This window comes from Hibiscus syriacus, unplaced genomic scaffold (assembly GCF_006381635.1).
Source record: "Hibiscus syriacus cultivar Baekdansim isolate YM2019G1 unplaced genomic scaffold, ASM638163v2 tig00003041_pilon, whole genome shotgun sequence".
Lineage (NCBI taxonomy): Eukaryota > Viridiplantae > Streptophyta > Magnoliopsida > Malvales > Malvaceae > Hibiscus > Hibiscus syriacus.
In genome coordinates this window covers 108104-116846 of record NW_024061960.1, presented here as the reverse complement: position 1 = coordinate 116846, position 8743 = coordinate 108104, and positions in this window count along the sequence as shown.

Sequence of the window (8743 nt, the reverse complement as noted above, 5' to 3'; positions counted from 1 at the left end):
ATTCGGCATTAGCATATATTTGTGAATTTGATCAACTTTTTGGTCATGAAACACACCAACATTTCACTTAAATTCCCATTGAGTTTTGTTCTCAAACGGTCTTGTGACATTATACAAAAGTTTTTAACACTATGAAAGAGCTTCCCTGACCAGAAATCTGTACAGAAGTCACAGCTGGATGAATGTGTTGTCAAATGTTTTACGAACATCTAAGCAGAAGCCACAGGAAATGATGAATGTGTTGTCAAGTGTTTTACGAACCAATAATTACGATACTGAACCAATGTTGTAATCATATGGAATTTCCATTTATAGATCCAAGATGAAGTTTGTCTTCTTCAACACCAAGCTTTGAAGTGAGATATGATGAAGATTTCTTTCCATAGAAGGGAAGCAGAAATTTTAACAACAAGAAACTAGTGGAGCCAACTAATGTGAACGACAAGTTTTTGTTAAACATCCCTACATGATATGGTCCAAGTTACCTTGTTCGAGATCTGATTAGATGTGGAGACATGAAGAGAATTAGGATAAATATTCCTTGTGATGTGTTTCAAGAGTCAAATTAGAACAGACTCTACTCTCCTAATTAATCCCTGCTGAGTCAGGCATATATACATCTACACTCTTCAAAGGTGATAGATTTTTCTTCAAAGATGATAGATTATCTCTTCAAAGATGAAAGCTTTATTAGATTTCTACACAAGTCCATATGAATAAAGCTGATGTTATCAAAGACAAAAATGAGGCATCTAGATCATAATTCTGATCAAGGTAAGAGTTCCACAAATGAAACATTTCTTTTGAGAATTTAATGAAATGAAGAAGACACAAAGATTGCTCTTCCAAATCAAAAATGCCAGTTTGAAATGACATTTTGACTAAGTAAAGGAAGATCGAGTTCACCACTTTGAAATCAAATAAAGATGAACTTAACATTCATGCATCATATTTAGACATTTACGAAATAGGGGAATTTTCATTCATTTTATCCATGTTGAATATTTGACAGGAATTTAAAAAATTTTAACCCATCACTTGATGGATCAGCATTGCTAGGTAAAGTTCATAATGAGAAAAACTCATCTGAAGAAGAAGTTCATAATGAGAAGAATTTGTTTAACCTTTTTCTTGAATTCATCGCTTGATAGATCAACATTTCCAGGTAGAGTTCATAATAAGAAGAACTCATCTGAAGAAGGAAGAAGAAATTCATAATGAGAAGAATTTGTTCAATCTTTTGCTTGAATTCATCACTCGATGGATCAACTTTTCCAGAGGAAGTTCATAATGAGAAGAACTCATCTGAAGAGGAAGAAGAAGTTCATAATGAGAAGAACTTGTTCAACCTTTGTTTGATTCTATCATAGAAGGAGATAGATCAACATCAACATTTCCAGAAGTGATCATAATGAGAAGAACTCATCTGAAGAAGGAGAAGAAGTTCACAATGAGAAGAACTTGTTCAACCTTAATTTGATTCATCACATATTGAAATTGAATAAACGATACCTCTTTTGAAGATCAACATTTCCAGAAGGAGTTCATAATGAGAAGAACTCATCTGAAAAAGATGAATAAGTTCATAATGAGAAGAATTTGTTCAACTTTTTGCTAGATTAAATCACAGAAAGAGATAAATTGTCATCCCCAGTGGAAAAGTTCATAATGAGAAGAACTAATCCCAAAGAAGAAGAATTGGTTCAACATTGCCATCATAATCAAGTGAAGTCAAATGGATAAAAAAATTTATCTTTTCATCTTTGCCTTATTCTTGTTAACACAAGAATGAGCAAAGAGGGGCAACTGAAGATACTAATTTTTATCCATTTGTTTTTATTTTTATTTTTAATATTAATATTATTATTTTATTTATACTATTATTATTATTAATAAAAAAATTATTTACAATCAGGCCCGGATGGCCCAACAGAAGCCTAACAGACCCAAAACCCAATTAGGGTTTACACATTTCAACTAAGGTTTTCTAACCCTACCCTCAGCCGCCTCTGATGTTTCCAGAAGGCCAGTTGCAGCCTCTGCCAGGTGCCTCCTTGCTGCCACCACCATGACCGAATCCTTTGGTCACGCCACCTCGCCGCCATAGATTCTAAAACACCAGATGGCAGCCCACGTCAAAGCCTTATGGTGAGTCACCACCATAGCTATGGTAACTCACCTAGGCAACCACCACTGGAACTGGTCTAAAGGGCATACCTCCATAGTAATAAAAGCCATCGCACCTACAAAATAAAAAATAGGAGACGACAGAGAGCCACGACAGGAAACAGAGGCGACAACAACCAAGGAAAATAAACGATAGAGAGCAACTAACAGTCGACAAAGACCAAACCATAGCAAACAATCGACAAAAGAGAGAAAAATAACCACAACACCAACCAGAAAAGAAATAGAGAAGAACGGGAAAGAAACTTACCAAAGATGAGCCTCTACGAGCCATCGGAGAACCAGAACGTCGAAGGGAACTATCCTAGATCTACGACGATTGGTAAGGTTTTAAGCTAAAACAACCTTAGATTCGGGTATAGAAAAATAGGGGCTTCGATTTGGGGTGGGTTTTGTAATTTCCGGCCACCGTTCACGGTAGCCAGCGGCGGCGATCAACAGGAGCACGGCTACCGGCCGGAGACTGGACTCCCTCCGTGTAGAGAGAAGGTAGAGAGAAAATCTTTTCTCGTCTAGAGAGAAAGAAAAAAAAGAAAAATGAAAGTTTAGGCCTAAAATGGCCGTTTAAGGGATATATAAATCCCTCCCTTGTCGTTTGGGGAGGGACCGTAGCATTAATTTTACATGGTAAAACCCTTTCCGTAGTCATTCAAGTTTTATAAATTTACATTATGGTCACTAATATCAATTGAGCCTTTTAATTCATTTTTCTAATTCTGTTTTATTATAATTTAATCACTTCTTATATATGTATGTATATATATATATATATATATATATAGTAAAATACCATATTCAGTCCCTTACGCTTTAATAATTTTTATTTGATCATTAATTAAATATTAAGGCTAAATGACAGTATTAATTATTATATTTCATAATATTACGATTAGACCATTTAATTTTAATAAGTTATAATTTAATCCCTAAATTTAATTTATTTAATTTATTATTTTTTATATTTTAAGACCCTAGTTTCAACTTTATTTATTTTAGTCATTGTTTATTTATATTTTAATTTTATATGTTTATATATTTAATTATTATTGTTCTTATTAGTATGTAGTCATATAAACATATATAATAAATAATATTTATTTACTTATTTTTTTATTTAAATAAAAATCCTATTTATAAATTTAATTTTATATAAATTACTTTTATGAAATATAATCATATTTTAATATTAAGAAATGGGTTGTCTTAAAGAACCTAGAAGTCCTTTTATGATATTCTTAAACAAATAAATATCTTATTTTCATAAATCATATATATTAATTTATTTTAATTATTTTTAAAAAAATGTTTTATTAATATATTAAGAAATGGGCTGTCTTAAAGAACCTAGAAGTCATTTTCTGATATTCTTAAATAAATAAATATCTTATTTTCATAAATCATATATATTAATTTATTTTAATTATTTTTAGAAAAATGTTTTATTAATATATTAAGAAATGGGCTGTCTTAAAGCACCTAGAAGTCATTTTCTGATATTTCTAAGTAAATAAATATCTTATTTATAAAAATAATATATATAGATATAATCTAAAAAAAATAAAAATATACACTAAAGTTAAAAAGAAAATGCATAAAATGTAAAAAAAATATTACATGAAAAAAAAAGAAAAAAATAACAAAACAATTAAATAAAATGAGTAACAAGGGAAATGTACGTATAAAAAAAGTTAAATAAATAAAAGAATAATAATTAAAACGTAAATGTAAGAGACCGAATCAAAAGTAATAAAAGATGCTACCTTTTATTTCCTTTTCGAATCGTTTACAATAGCTTTGCCTTGTATTTTTCGTGTTTTCCTCTGTATTTTGTATGTAAATCGTGTGTTACAAATGGGGAGAATTACATGTATTTATAATGAAAAAACTAACTATTTTTAGAATCATATTAACAATAGAATCCTAATGCAACTAGACTCCTTGCTCGGTTGTTGCACGTTTGTTGGTGTGGTTGTTGCTTTAAAAGATATGGTGGTGGAAGAGTCCTCATAGGAGAGAAACTCTTGCTAGTTCTATCTTTTAAGAAAATGGGTCTCTACAGCTGCCCCTCTTTGTCCCTAACTTGATTAAGGGATATGAAGGGTTAGAATCAGAATTATATCATATGGGAATTTGAGTGAAATTCTTAAATTCTATGTGGAAGAATGGATTTTGAAGTGTAAGAGATATTGAATGGGTATTAATTAGTTTAAATAAGTGTATAAGAGTTAAGAACATGAAAGGGGATGAAATATGAAGCATTTGAGTTGTTTTGAGTAGATTTTCGGGATTTAAAATGAATTCTGAGCTATGTGCATCGATGCACATTCAAGGTGCACCGATGCATCAAGGGTAAATCTCTAGAAATTGTTCAGTGTGTATCGATGCACAGGAAGTGCATCGATACACCTATTAAAATGGAAACATCGAATGCAATTGGTGCATCGATGCATAAGGAGTGCATCGATGCATCCCCTTAAAATGAAAACATCGAAGGTGATTTGTGCATCGATGCACGGGTACTGCTCGATGCACATGCTAAAGAATGCATCGATGCACTGTTGAATGCATCGATGCACTTCAAGAGAATATAATAAAACTTTCTTTTGGTCTAAGAAATGATAGATTAGAGTATATTAATTGGATACTGATATGTATCAATGTATTATTATGTAGATATTGAACGTGAATTTGCTTCAAAGTAATCGAAGGGTTAGAATTGATTCAATTCAAGCAAGGCTAAGGTGAGTGCATGTGCATAACATGATTATGTTAGTATATTCAGTTCTAGACTTGCGATAAGTCTAGATTTAATATCTTGATACATGATTCATTCAATATTATTAAATATGATATGAATTCATACCATATGCATTATGGGATATACTATGCAGATTGTGGCAAGTCTATTTCCAGATTAGAGCTTATATGAATGTATGTGTCTATGGGATTGATGAGTTACGAGATATCTATATTAGGTATATGAAGTGTGTGATGTGTTGTTATGGTTTATATGTATGAATGAGCATATGTATTGACATGTTACAGTATATATATATATTATATGAGTTGTGTAAATTGGTAGATAAATGTGTTAAATATGTGAAATAGTTAAAATGATCAATATGATTTCATAAGAATGTGAAATAAGAAGTATGGAAAGGACATAAGAAAGAATATGAAATATATAGCATATGAATATGAAATCATATGAGGGGTGACATGAATTATATGAAAAAAAAGATAAACTACGTGATTACAAATATATGAAAATATGCTAGTGTGATGGGACCTAGGAACTAGTATACGTGATATATATACATTTATATAAGTTATTGGATGAAAAATGAACAAGAGATAAAAGAGATGAAGGATAATACTATATAAGTATGATAAAACATAAATGATAACATGTATGTATGTATGTATGTATGTATGTATGTATGTTGTATGTATGTATGTATGTATGTATGTATGTATGTATGTATGTATGTATGTATGTATGTATGTATGTATGTATGTATGTATGTATGTATGTATGTATGTATGTATGTATGTATGTATGTATGTATGTATGTATGTATGTAATGGTTATATGAAAAGGTATAGGTAATAAGATGATCATATGAACATGTATAAACATGTGATAAAGAGCTATAGAAAAAGAAAAATGTGATATGATGTGTGAATATGTAATAAGGTAAAAGACAATGCACATGATATGAGTTATGAGAACTGTAAGTATAGTTGGCATGCCAAGAGTCAAAGAACTACCTATGTCTTTCGAGACATATGGACAGTATACCTATGTTCTAAGGAACATATGGATAGTTTACCTAGGTTCTTCGGGACCTATGGACAGTTACCGAGGATCTTTATGACCTCTGGATAGTTACCGAGGATCTTTATGACCTCTGGATAGTTACCGAGGATCTTTATGACCTCTGGATAGGTCCTTCGGAACATTCATTAAGCTGTGGTGACAGCATACGTGTGCACAACCTCATAATACTCGTATACCTTGGGTTCTCAATAGTGTATATGGGCTTAAATAAGACATAACGAGGATGTATATAATTGTATCTTAATATGGTATTATTATGATTTATATTGGCTAATATATGGTATAATAAATGATGGTATGATAGTATAATTGTGTTTGGATAGTAGATGACATGTTTATATTTTAGTAATTCTTTATTATGTAATTATGCCTCACTAAGTCTATGACTTAGCATGTAAGTGTTTTTACACGTAGGTTTCGAAGAGCAGGAGAATCAAGAATAGGAATTTGTAGATCAACATATCTCTACTCAGCGATCAGATCAGAAGTAACGTCACAGTAGGTATTTTGTTGTATGTAGTGTGTTGGCATGTAAGAAAAGTGTTAGTTACAAATGCTCTGATTAATTTTGTCTTGTTTTGGTTAACTCGTGTACAGTGACAATGTTATTTTAATAAAAGTTTTAAATTTCATTGGTTTTCGTTAAAAGTTAAAAGTTTGAAAAGTCAATGTGACACCTCAGACTTGTATCCGGGTCGAATACGGGTTGAGGGTGTTACATTTAATGGTATCAGAGCTACGGTTTAGTCGATTCTCGGTATAAACCGAAGTCCATAGTATCTTAAAAAGTGTTCATGCCAACACAGTAGTAAGAACTTCTGATCTGATACGAGTAATGAGTATGTTGTTTAACTGATAGAAATATTTGGTTATCTCTTATTAGATGTCCAGACAAGATAGCTCTCGGGAGATGATAGATTAGCTGAAAGTAGTAATTCACCTGCCCTGGCCAGGCAAGGTGAAGGACAGGCACCCTTTGGAGTGCGTGTACAAGATCAAAATGTATTCTTCAGGACGTTGGGCACTATTTTAACACGTTTCCAGACTCCTGCATCCTCAACGCAGAGGATTAATATAGCCAAGGAGTTAAAGGGATTAGGAGCTCCAGAGTTCAAAGGTGAAGCCGAAGAAGGTCCTGTTGTTGCGGACCTTTGGCTTAATGATGTGAAGATCATGTTAGAGGGACTCAACTGCTCTGATATGGAGAAACTAGATGGGATGGTCTCTTTGCTCCGTGGGCAAGCGAGAATCTGGTGGACGAATGTTATTCATAGGATGCCAAATGATCATAAAACATGATATTTGTTTTTAGAAGAGTTTAAGCACAAGTATATAGGAGATCAGTTCATCAGGGAAATGAAGCAAGAATTCTTGAATTTGAAACAGCTGAATTGCATTGTGTATGAATATGAGTGTGAATTCAACAAGTTAAGTTGATTCGCGGCCGAATTGATTCGGACAGAGAAAGAAACATGTGAGTGGTTTGTTGAATGACTACGACCAAGGCTAAAAGAGATGTTGATTGTTTTGAACTTGTCCTCGTTTTAGGAAGTAGTAAATCGTGCTAAAGCACTAGAAAGAGCTCAGAATGAGCGGTTTGGGGATCAGAAAGCTCAATCTTCCAAAAGAACGGGGCTTCATCGAGCTCTGTACCACCCAAGAGAGGTAGAGATTCTGGGTTCTAATACCAAGTAAGGTCTGAATCAGTGGTATCCTCTACTAGAGTATCAAATCAGATGAGAGCTAGACAGACTCAATTAGGAAAGTCTGGTGATGGAAGAGCACAACAGAGACACTGTCAGATTTGTGAGAGATATCATGGTGGGGCATATAGAGTTGAATCTGGAGCCTGTTTCCGATGTGGGGAAATAGGACATTTCATGAGAGATTGTCTATTGGGGACAAGAGATCCTGTGCAGTCGGAGCGATCTGCTTCGATATTCCAGAGAGGACGGGGTAGAGGTAGAGGAAGAAGTCAGACAGAATTTTCTACTCAACAGGAAATACACTCTACGGCTAGAGTATATAATCTCAATATCAGTGAAGACAATGAGGATCCAGAGATAATAGCAGGTATCTTCTATTGTACAGTAAATGCTTTATGATATTAGTTGATCTGAGCTTGTATAACCATATATGAGTAGAGAATGGGTAAGAGAATTGAGAATTTAGTTAGAAGTCATTTTTAGAAATAGTGTAGTGATAATTCTATTAAGGTACAGTGCTAAAGTAAACAAGATATGTTAGAAGTGTTACATTCGAATTCAGGGAATTTGATTCTCTGTTAATCTAATGGAGATATTCCTCAAGGGATAAGTAAGGAGATAGTTATTTATAAAGGAGTATATATATAGGGAATTAAATGAAAAAAGGGTGTAAAGTGTGAATTATAAGTTGATATGAGTTAAGGAAATGGTAGATAATGTTATGAAAAGATTGATTGATTTTGTAAAGTATATGTTTAATAACATTTGAAGAGGTTTAGGGTTGTATTATGAGTTATAGAATGATGGAATAAGAGATTGGGCATGGTTATATGGTAATTAGAAATGTATTGGGTTCTTTGGGAAGTGAAAGCAAATCATTGATTACAAATTGCAATGGGATAAAGTAGAGAAAGGAGCATGAGAACATTGAAAGATAAGTTCTTATCGGTATGTGTAATGAAAATTCGAGGATGAATTTTCTTAAAAGGAGGAGAGATTTGTAACATAC